The sequence below is a fragment of the Alligator mississippiensis genome, chromosome 3 (genome assembly GCF_030867095.1).
Source record: "Alligator mississippiensis isolate rAllMis1 chromosome 3, rAllMis1, whole genome shotgun sequence".
NCBI lineage: Eukaryota > Metazoa > Chordata > Crocodylia > Alligatoridae > Alligator > Alligator mississippiensis.
This window is the reverse complement of record NC_081826.1, coordinates 71,141,832-71,153,955: the sequence shown is the minus strand read 5'-3', so window position 1 is coordinate 71,153,955 and position 12,124 is coordinate 71,141,832. Positions and strand designations below refer to the sequence as shown.

Below are 12,124 nucleotides of genomic sequence, written 5' to 3'. Positions count from 1 at the left end.
ACCCTGACAGTGAAGTAGTGCCTCCTGATAGCTAGCCTGAAACTACTCTCAGTCAACTTATAACCGTTATTCCTTGTTACTCCCAGTAGTGCTTGGGGGAACAGGGACTCTCTCATTGCCTGCTGGTCCCCCTTGGCAAGTTTGTAGGCAGCCACCAGATCCCCTCTCAGCCTTCTTTAGTGGAGGCTGAACAGGTTCAGATCCCATAGCCTCTCCTCATAGGGCCTACCCTGCTGCCCCTTGATTACGCGAGTGGCCCTCCTCTGGACCTTCTCGATGCTATCCACATCCCTCCTGAAGTGTGGCACCCAGAACTGGATGTAGTACTCTAACTGCAGCCTGATCAATGTCGCATAGAGGGGGAGGATCACCTCCCTGGACCTGCTTGTGATGCATCTATGGATGCATGACAAAGTGCAGTTAGCTTTTCTGACTGTGCGGCCCATGTTCATCTTGGAATCAATAGTGATTCCAAGTTCCTTTTCTGCCTCTTTGCTGATAAGAAGGGAGTTCCCCAGCCTGTAGGTATGCTGCTGGTTCTTCCTCCCCAGGTGCAATACCTTGCACTTGTCTGTATTGAAACCCATCTTATTCTCATCCGCCCACCCCTGTAACCTGTCCAGATCTAGTTGTAGCCTGTCCCTCTTCTTCTGTTCCTTTCTTTAAGAAAGGGAAAAAAACTCCTTAAACTCCACCACTTCCCATATGTTAGCACAAGTGTAACTACAGAATGCCTAGACAAATATCCACTCAGATGTCTTGTGTAAACAAAATGGCGTGCTTATCTATACAAAAGTAAGTCTGTAGAATTAAACAAACAAAGCAGCTGTTTGCTTAATTCTGATTTGTTTGTTCATATTACTTTTTGGTAGTTGATACTGCCCTATATATCCATGGGGGTGCGGAGTAATTAACAATACTAATATAGATTTAAAAATGTGTTAACTGTTTGTCTATTGGAAGTTGACTTGTTTTCAGTTCTAAACTATTGATGTTTTTGGATTGCTCTACCCCTTACTTATACTCTTAATTAGCAGCTGGTTGAAAAGTCCTCTTGAAGATGGAGAATTGCCTAGACATGTTCAGGGTCTTGGGGTTCTCAGTGGAGTCTTTTGTTTTGTGCATTGTTCCAATGCAAAAAAAAAATGTTGCTGATGAAATAGTGTTGATCACAGGAGCAGGAAGTGGAATCGGAAGACTGATGGCCTTAAAGTTTGCCCGTCTTGGAGCTGTCCTTGTTCTTTGGGATGTTAATCAGGAAAGTAACAAGGAGACTGGTAGACTAGTCAAGGAATTTGGAGCAGTGAGCATACACACCTGTATCTGTGGCTGTAGCAAAAGGCAGGAGATCCACAGAGTTGCAGATCAGGTAAAATATTGCATCCTTATAACTTGAGGTATTTTATGGCATGCTTCTTTCCTTGAAGTCTCCAAAGAGCATGAGGCCAGAGTTCATGGAGCATATTCACCTTTTCTTGATGAGGGCAGTTTCTAGCTGATTCCCATCACACAGTTTGAATCAAGTTTCAGTTAGAATGAGGTGTTAATATAGGATCATATGAGAGGTTTTTGTGCGTTTCTGTACTTCAGGACCACAAAACAGTGCTCACTTTCTACACCTGGTGGTGGGAATGAGCTACAGCAAGCCCTAGATACCTGCTGTATGTTCATATTAATTAATACAGTTTATATTGCCTAGTTGGACTGCCCTAGTCTGCATTAACTTTAATCCTCATTCAATGAGGATTAGTTAATTCGGACTGGAGCCAATTTTAATTTGGACTACAGACTTTCATGTGTATATAGTGATGGCTGTAGTCCAATTTAAATCTAACAAAATGTAATGTCTATAAACGGCTTCCTTTCATGTGAAGGTTGTTAGAAACTGCATCTTTCTGACTATAAACAGACATTTCCAAACAGGGGTAGATCTAGGATTTTGAAAAAAAGGGAGTGCAAATGATGTGGTGCCCCTTTGCATATAGCACAACACATTTTTATGAAGTGAAAAAGAAATCAGAAGTTTTACTAATAAGATAGTGGCTTTTTTCAGTTTAAGATCTTTAGTTTAAGATCAGAGCAAAACCAAATATAAATATTGTAATGTACATTAATTTGCTGTCTCATATGTTATGCATAAAAAAACACAACAAATTAGGCAAAATAATCAAAAGGGGTTGTTTTGTTAGTCCTGCAGTTGTTAAAAATTAAATGGACATCTCTTTCAGATTCATAAAATAAGATCTAGCCCTTTTGAGCATCTTGACAGTGTATCTAGTTCTTCGCTGAAAGTTATTTACACGTGGGTTAATGTTTTTAGCTAGAGTTAAAAACAGTCTGCAGGGCTGTGAAAGAAGATGGGCAACCAAGAAGACTGAGAGGTGTGGGGACAAGGGAAAGAGGACAACGTAGAGAGTATGTAACCCTGTGAGATGCCTCCTGTTTTAGAAAGGAGCCAATCTTGGACATCAATCTGGAGCCTTGCTCCCAATGGGGCAGAAAGTTTCCCATTGTTCTTCATCCTTTTTTTCCATTGACTATTAAATGCAAGGGGTAGTGATTCAGCTTCCAAAGGAGCCCTGGAGAAAGATCTGGATAATGCCTGACCTGTGATGATGTGGCTAGAGCATAGTGCTAGGAAGTCGGAGTTGTAGTTTGATACCCACTCTGAGTAAAGGGGGCCTATATCCTGGGTCTTAGGCTTCCTGGGAAACACCTTAACTGTTCAGCAATTGGATCTAAAACATAGGAGGATCTTTCTTCTCTTCCACTCTCCGTTTTTTCCTGAACTTATACCTGGTCAATGTAGCGCTACTGTGCACACACAGAAGAAAAGGCAGGGCCAAAACCACTTAAGTATATGGCTGGAAAACTGACACTTAGATGCCCAAAAGGAAGTAGAATTCTGTCCTACATTCATTAAGCCAAGATAGCCTTCTACCAAGAATGAGCGTTAAAAGTAGCTGTCACTTATGCTTCATTAATTTGGAATCTCTCATGAAATTTGAAAGCTTGTGGAGACACCTTTGATAAAAACTAACAAATACATCTCAGAGATGCAGTATTCAAGCCTTTCCCTTTTAAAGAAATCTACAAATGAAGCAGAGGGTCATTTCTAGGCATAGGTGATAATAATACCTTTAGCTAAGGCTGAGTAAAGAAGGACATTCAAACAACTAGTTTTTAGTAGCTTAAAACACTGATATCTAACTGTTGGGCTAGAAATTTTTTTTTCATTCTGTGCTGCAGGCTAAGTGATACAGCTGTATTTGAAAACAGCATTGGGTAGAGCAATGCATTTCCCCCTTATGTTAAAGATTATTATATCTGGTTTGTTAAGAAGCTATAGCACTTCCATGCTTGCTATATTGGCAGTATTTTACCCTGATGTCACGTGCCTCCCCAGAAGCAGTAAGTCTGCACATGGTCAGTGAAGGCTTGTGGAAAGCTGGGAGCATTATTCTCAGATTCTCATGTTTCACCCCCCTCACAGCTCCTACATGATGACATTATAACATGGAACAGCTCTTTATGTTTATACACAGACTTGTGCAGATTGGGTTAGATGTTCACCTGTAACTATTTTACATAAATGCAGCACCAGGTATCAAAACTGAAAAAGGGAGACTCTCTGGGGGTCTTAGTGACCTTATTGCTAGTACTTCAGCAGCATGGAAGAACAGAAGGCAACAGCTTAACTTGATCATGCACAAAGGGGAGAAGACACGGTTTGTTTATGCAGGTATGGGATGCAAGTATTGAAGGAAACTGAGGACAAGGGTCTCTCATTAAACTAAACTCTGCTGCTCGCCTGTCAGTAATTGCTGTGAAGCCCACAGGCAAAACATACTTGTTTCTTGCTAATGGCGTGTCCATGCCTCTGCATCAATTGGAAATGCCTAACTCCCCCTGCTTAATCGCGTGGAACAATACTGGACCCCACAAGAGAGAATTTTAGTTGTTTCTTTAAAATCTTTTTTATTATGAGATTAGTATTCATTGGTGAGTTCTTAAATGTAGGCTTGTTTCACAACCTGGTGAACCAGCCTTTCTTGGAATAAAGAAGGACAACTGAGGTTTTTCCCCCTCCTTCCTATGATTTGGCTATGATTAGTGACTAATATTTTTACCAGGGTATATTGAGTCTGTTTAGACCCAGTGCTAGTAGAATCCTAAAATCTTGCTCACTTGGAGTATAACAGTTCCTCAGTTAATAAAACCTGAATTTGGCCTTCAGGAAACAGATGCTGGGTCTAAAATTTCAAACCGCACTTTATCTAATCATGCACAGCTTCTTTCTCTCTCTCCAAAGTCTGCTCAACCCAGCCCAATCAGTTTATCCAAAATTAAAACTTTCTATTTATTTTTTTAAAAATATCTCTAAAAATACCGACGACTACCCAACTAACACTTGGAGAGTTGTAGTCTTGTCTGTGCTTTGAAGATTGCTTCAGTTTCTGCTTTTCACACTTTTTCCAAGATATACCAGGAAGTAATGACCATTGCTGATGTTGGTATGTTGCCCAAATTGAGTTGACTTGATTCTTCAGCATGAGGAAAGCACTGAAAACACTTAAAGCAGACTCCTGAAGAAATTGGCTCCTCCTCCTCCTCCACCTCCTTCCAGCACACCTGGGGAAGCAGGAAAAACTAGTTACTAACATATAAAAAGCTCTGTGCAGTTCCCTTTCCTCTCTTGCAACACCAGCACAAAGTGTAGACTATGGCTGTCACAAGCTAGATTTTTTTTCCCCTTAACAAAATATCCTGTTGCCATGGAAGTACCTGTAACAGGAAACCCTAGCTCTGTTATGGAGAGGAGAGGTCCAGGTGACGGAAAGCAGCAGGATCTCTTTAAGGCCAAAACTTTTGTAGCTGGAAGGAGAAGGTTGGCTGCCTGCAGAGGGGAAAGCAATGACAACCTAGCCAGAGGAGCTAAGATACCAGCGACCAGAAAAAACTTCAAGTGGGGGTGGTGGGGCAAGTTGCCAGCTACAGGTAAGAGCAGGAACACCTCCAAGAGTCATGATGAGCTCGGAGCAGAGCTCAACCCCCTACCTCCATTTTTGTTTTGCAAAGCCCAGTTTGTAGCTAGCTAGCTACAGAAATAACAGTAGGAAGGGAAGGTTAGGATTGGCAACACCTGGGCCAAGTAGGTAGGAGGGCCAGTCAGCTGCCTGAGGGTTAACTGATAGATAAATCCTTCCTCAAGGCAGAAGCAGCAGGATTAGTTTCTGTGGTAGGGAAGTATGGAGTTTACTGGGGAGATGAGGATAAAGGTAAGCCTAGCAAAAGGGATTACAGCCTTGGCAGAGGAGTCTTTGATGATGGAAAGGGAGTGTGTCCATGCATGTGTATATGGGAAACATTGAGGATTTTGTATGCTAATCCAAGAGGAGTCCTTGGGAGTGAATGCACCCAGAGAATTGGGGACTGTTTATGTTGGCTCAGGAGGGGCTCAGGGGAGTGGGTGCACACTAAGGACAGCTTAAGTTGACTTAATGGTTTGCTTTTCTGTGTTTTTTATGCTTGTTTGTTAGTAACACTGGGTAGACCAGGGCAGCTGTGAGAAATGGTATGGAGGCTACAGAGCAAAGTGCTTGGCACCCTGCAAGCCTTCCCCTGTATTGTTGTTAACCTTTCCTAATATTTTGTGGTGGTCTCAGAGGGATGTAGGTGCTGCCTCCACCAGGCAGAGGTCCAGGAGCAGTTTGAAGCCCTAGAGGGGCCAAAGGCCTGATGGAAATTAGGTGGGGTGGAACCTAATGGATTTGGAGCCGTAGTCAAAGACGGAGCAAATCAGGGATGGATTAACACATGGGCCCATGCCAATTGGAGGCCCCCTGGGGTGCCAGGGGCAGCACAGCCTAGGTAGGCATCCTGGCCGCAGGCAGTCAGAGCAGGCAGTACGTGCCTCCAATTTTTTGTTTGCCAAGGGCCCCAGTAAGTCTTAATCTGCCACTGAAACAAGGGAGAGTAGGGCACCTTCTCACTGCCCAGGCAGATCAGTAGTCAGGGAAGGAAGAGGAAAGGCAAGGCACCTTCAGCTAGACTCTGGTCACTTGGAGGCAGCTTCCTGAACAGCGTACTATAACATCAAGGCATGGCAGACTTGTGAGAGGAGAGAGATTAGGGGAATGGGGTAGGCAGACAGGTGCCACACAGCCACCAGGGGATGACATGACCACCCTGTTACAGTACCCGAGACAAATTAATAGCTCCCATCCTCAACCCTGGGAGCTTTGAAACAAATGATCAGCTCTCTACTCTGGGAAATATTAGGAGGCAGTGAAGTCATATCTCGGTTTCATCAGGACATATGTCACTTATCCCCAGCCTTCTTTGCAGTTAAAAAAGCATTCAAGTTTTAGAAATAGATTGCAGGGAATGTCAGAGTTAAACCAGTTGTTGTAGCCTGCCCAGAGGAGAGTCACCATGTCTTTCCATGTCATCTGCTGAAAGAGTCCCCTATCTCAGAACCCTGCATAACATGAGGCTTATTGTCCTCTGCCCATATTTGTTTTTAGATTTCAAAATGATTCCAAGTATGTTAAATGTTAGCTCATGGAACTTGTATTTTAAACTCAATTGTCAAAGTAATTTTCCAAATTTTCTATTTTGGAGGCAGGAGAAAGTTGTTTTTCCCAGCATATTCCAAGGGTTTCCACCAGATTTTTAAACAAGCATCTTATTTCCCCTCCCTTGCACTGTAGGATACTGCAGCCACTGGAATGTCTTTACTGGATATGGCCTAGTAAACTTCAGTTGACCTAAGCCAGTAGTGTTCAACATTATGGTCTGGTGAGCCACATGAATAGTGTGGGGTTGGCGCCTGAGCTGGTCCCTAGGCTTGGACAGCTTCAGCTGGCTTGCCTGTGCAGGGATTGGACCCCATGTTTTCCCCCCTGGTGCCAGGATTGGGCTCTAGGGCCCTGCACCATCCCGCTTGGTCGTGTGTGCCAGAATCAAGCCCTGCACTAACGCATAGGGCCACAGACCATGAGACTCCTCATGGGCCAGATGACCCAGGGCCAGCCTTCCACCTGCTCTTGGTGATTTACTAAAGTCCTTGAGAAGTAAGTGCTAGGAATGGAATAGCTGATTTCATGCAAGAGGCATAAGGCCTGGGGCTTGTTTCAGCTTAGTCCGCAAAAAGAAGAGAAAAACTTCATTTGTGGGCTTGTTTCTGTTGGGATTATAAACATCCCAAATCCTTAAGAGATAAGGTCTGTGCAAGGGGTAGTTCCTGACCTAAGTGAGGGGATTGGCTTGTCAGTATTCCTTATTCTGCGCCACGCATCCTCTTCTCTTGTCTCCTCTCAGCACAGAAAGAAGTCAAGCCAACAGCAGGAGCAAAAATGGGAAATGCTGCTTCCACAAGCTAGGTGTATCTAGTCTGGTAATGGCTTCTGGGGCTATGACCTCCAGCTGAGATCACTGCTTTTCCTGTGTGGAAGAGGTGAAGGGATAAGCCTGTATGGTGCAAGGCAGGAACGTCTTGAGCTGCAGTCCTGGCAGAAGTAACATTGCTATACTGATGCACTAAAATGCAAGCCGAGCTGAGAAGCACTGACCTTTTAAACCATTCTTGCCTTTGACCAGTACAAAAGTTCTTTGCTTTACTGTATACTTCATAGACTTTCACCCTCCATCAGATCTTCCTTTTTTATTGTAAAAAGGCACTATCTGAACACAAGTGCTGCCAAGAGCAGCTGCAGTTGGAGTACTGAGTCCAGTTCTGAGCGCTGAACTTCAGGAGGGATGTGGACAGCATCGAGAGGGTCCAGAGGAAGGCCACTCACATGGTCAAGGGGCAGTGGGGCAGGCCCTATGAAGAGAGGTTACGGGACCTAAACCTGTTCAGCCTCCACAAGAGAAGGCGGAGAGGAGATCTGGTGGCCGTCTATAAACTTAGCAGGGGGGACCTGTGGGGAACGGGAGAGTCCCTGTTTCCCCGAGCACTACCGGGAGTAACGAAGAATAATGGCCTCAAGTTGACTGAGAGTAGGTTCAGGCTAGACATCAGGAGGTGCTACTTCACAGTCAGGGCGGCTATTATCTGGAACCAACTTCCAAGGGAAGTAGTGCTCGCTCCTACCCTGGGGGTCTTCAAAAGGAGGCTAGACAATCACCTAGCCAGGGTAGTTTGACCCCAGCACTCTTTCCTGCCCATGGCAGGGGGTCGGACTTGATGATCTGCTCAGGTCCCTTCTGATCCTACCAACTATGAAACCAGCATGTAACTCAAAACAAAAGAATGGAGGTGTCAGGGTCCTCCTTTTGAGCAAGTTGCTGGAAGTCCTAGGTCAGTGGTTCTCCAGCAGGATGCCTTGAGATCCTTTCAGGGGTGCTGCAGTGTCACACAATCTTGGCATTGTTTGGCGTGCAAATGGGATTCACAAGATAAACCCAGAGAATTCAAGTAGGAATCCATAGAGTTAAAAAGACAACAGGTCAGAAAAATTTTAAATGTTTTGCAATAGAATTTCTTTTTTTCTGTAGTCAGACAAACAAAAATGAAGAACTGGCGTTTTCTGAGTAGTGCCTTGCCTCTACACAGGTTGAAAGCCACAGTCCTAAGGTGTTGGGGTGGGCAGGCAAATAATCCTGTCAATGCAAATATGCATGCAATCTTTGGGGTTTTTTTTCACCTAAACCTGAGGACACTAAAATGCGGTTTCAATTGACTAACACATGCTGGTTTATTTTATAAAGGTTGTCCTGCATTGCAGCAAAATATCTGCCGGTGGCCTAGTTGCTACTGGTGGTAAGTCTCCAGCTGGGCTTCCCAGAAAAAAATTAGGTACTGAAAACTAGGAAGACTGTCAAAATGTGCAATAGTCATAAGAATAAAAGCACAGCAGTTTGACTTTTTTGTCATCTTCCAGGTGAAAAAAGAAGCTGGAGATGTTAGTATCCTAATCAATAATGCTGGTATTGTAACTGGAAAGAAGTTTCTTTAACTGTCCCTTGTGGAGAAAAGCATGGAGGTGAATACTATGGTACACTTCTGGGTAATTTTTCTTTCTATTATGGATCAGCTTATGCGCTCCTTTCCGTGTTAGTGTATGTGGTGATTGGAAGGGGAAATGGATTCTTTTTTATTTGTTGACTCAGGAACATTTTTTTTTTCAATTAGGAGGTGTATGATTGGCTGCAATTGTGAGGTCATGCTTTCAAGCTGGTGGCATATTTTTGAACCTCTGATGGGGACGAGGATGGGAAAACAACGTATTTAGAGATTGAAAGAACCATTTAGCATGTACATGAAACTCGGCCTTGCTTAAAGAGCACATGCAATCCCCCAGAGTAGGTTTCTTTGTATTCAGAAGCATTCTTGGAACAACTCTTACCAGCTTTGTTTTTCAGATTTTGAGGGGAGGGTGGGTATTGAGTTTCTGTACCTAGGAAAAAAAAACCTGGATGCTTCATTGTGTGTTGCTGGCTGCTGTCAAGGAGAGAAGCAGGACCTGCCCTGATTATGTAGAGAACTACGGTCAGAAATGGAAGCTAGAGTCCCAAAGTTATTCAGACACATACATTCCCATTAAAATCAGGAAGTTAGGCACCTAAATAGGATGTTATCACCTAAACACCCTTAGTGCATGTGGATGTAGGTAATAGAATGCCAAATCAGTGTACTTTGGCATGCATGACTGTCACAAGCTAGTCAAAAGGGGGTGATTGATGATGAAGGGCTTTTTCCCCCATGTTGAATGTGTATGTGTTTGGGGCGCGGGGGGGGGCACACCTCATCATGGATTTGAGTAAATATGGTAGATGCCTGAAGGATTTGGGAACATAACTGTAATGCAGAGTCTTCTAATTCTGAAAGTTCAGATGGCTAGTCTAGATTTGCCTGCAGAAATTTAGCCAGGGTAATTAGACTTGGTGAACATACCCTGTGCTACAAACTAGTCTAGCAGACTTAATTAAACAATGTCCTCCACAGCTGACTAGCTTTTCTGTTGTTCTTCTTGTTATACAGTCATTTTGTGATGTCAAAAATATGTGGTGTTTCAGAATGAAACATTTCTTGCTTCTGGGCCCGTTTTTTTTTTCAAGGTAGCACACAGTAGCTTGGAAAATGAAGGCACGAGAGGAGAATTCTAGAAAAATATAAATATAAAGAAAAGAAATGCTGACCAAGAAGAATATGATGGATTATCACATGAAGTAAAATGGTGAAGCTAGACCAACTAAGTTGCCTACAAGGAGTCGGCACTGGGCAGTTTGGGCAGGGGTGTAAGTAGGAAAGAAAAATGAGACTATATATCATTTTGTTTCAGTCTTATAAATTGATTACAAATTGGAGCCTGATGTAGGAAAATGAGAAAGCTGTAGGGGTTGATTCAAGGGTAGAGAGCTGTGAGAGATCTGTGGAGTTTAAAGGAAAGTAATTTCATGGAATCATAGAAAATTAGGATTGGAAGGGTCCTCAGGAGGTCATCTAGTTCAAGCCCCTGCTCAAAGCTACTTCAGTGAACAGGTGTGGAAGTGATGAGATGATCAAAATGAGGGTGTGGCTATGAGATAAAGGTTTGATGCTGGTGACAATAAGAGAGAAGAGTAGCTGGCAATGGGTTATGGAAAGGTAGTAGATTGACATTGCTGGAGAAAGGAGGTAGAGGAGATGGATTGGGAAGAAAAGTCAATGCGCCTCTCTTCTGGGCAGGCTGTATGAGAGAAACAGAAGATATGGGAGACAGTTTGTGTCCACAGTGTGGTGTGTGGTTTTTTGATGGGGTTTTTTTGTTTGTTTTTTTTTGGGGGGGGGGGAGGGGGGCTGTCTTTCCCCCTCCCCACAGCTTTCTAAGTATGTTTCCTATCATATATTTGAGTAGTATGCAGCTGAGACTCGGTGCTGTTCTACAGGAGCAAGTATATTTAATAATACCACAAAGCCTGTACTGCCTTAGTAATACTACCATGTAATCCAGAACTGTCTACTACTACTACTCTACTAATACTACTCCAGGACTGCCTTAGTAATATTACCATGTACTCCAGCAGGGCTCACCGTTTTTGCCTGGCACACCGGACTTGGAAGAGGGCACTCCTGATTAGCTCTGAAAAAATAAGGATTGGAGTTCCCCTGTCTTTTATTTCACTTTCTTCGGTCAAATATGGTGTTTCAGCTACATGTTTGCCAACTTTGTGCGCTGCAGTATCAAATGGCAAGCTAGTCTGTCAAGTTTAAGCCAAGCTATTTACTAATTCCTGTGGGTTTCAGGTCACTTTGTTTACTAAACGGTTACCACAGAGAGGTTTTTTGCACAGGATAGTCCTGGGTAACCTGTACAAAGATTGCTACTGAGGAAATACCTTTCCATTGCTGAGTGTATCTGAATCCTTTTTAAAGGAGAAACTCTTTTATCTAAACTGGGCAAATTGTATAGGGCCTTCTATCTTGATTGTGCAGAGGACTGCCTTAATACTACCACGTGCTCCAGCAGGGCTTGCTGTTTTTGCCCAGCACAATGGGCTTGGAAGAGGGCACTCCTGATTGGTAGAACATTCCCACCAATCAGGCAACGGCTGGGAGGGGTATGCCCCGCTCCTGCTGGGAGAGGGGGAATGAGGAGCCCCAGACCTGATTAAAGACTGCACTTTGCAGGCTCGACAGACTCCAGGGGCACGGCCTCCAGAGAGAATGAAAGGACAGTGTGCTTGGCATGCTGGGCAGACACTTCGAGGGACTCCAGAAGAGCGGGCTTCAAAAGATCCGGGGGTTGCTGCCCAGCGAGTGATAGCTCAGAAGAACCCCTGAAGACGCCGCTCAGGGATTCAAGTGGAGGGAGGCTTCTGCGGTGCACAACCCAGTGCAGAGAGCCTCGGCTTGGTTTGATATCACTGGGAGCCTGGGAGCGGTTCGATATCACTCGTGCTACCTCGCAGTGCACAGACCACTCCCAGGCCTGATGCTCTCTGCACTGGTTCAAGACTGCTTGGGCCTCCTCATGGTGCACGGGTTGGTACATGGAGCCTCAGCCCTGGGGAATGATTCGAGACTGCTTGGGTCACCTCATGGTGCGCAGACCGGTGCACAGAGCTTTTGCCCCAGGGAACCACTTAAGGCGGTTCAGGCCTGGGATCCCAGCGTGAGGCCTGGCAGCCAGGGCTA

At 44.3% G+C, this 12,124-nt stretch overlaps 1 pseudogene; it reads left to right on the top strand.

Annotated features, from left to right (window-relative positions):
• The first annotated feature begins 375 nt into the window (after nt 1-375).
• On the top strand, nt 376-11,770 carry LOC132249174 (epidermal retinol dehydrogenase 2-like; annotated as a pseudogene).
• The last annotated feature ends 354 nt before the right edge of the window (nt 11,771-12,124 follow it).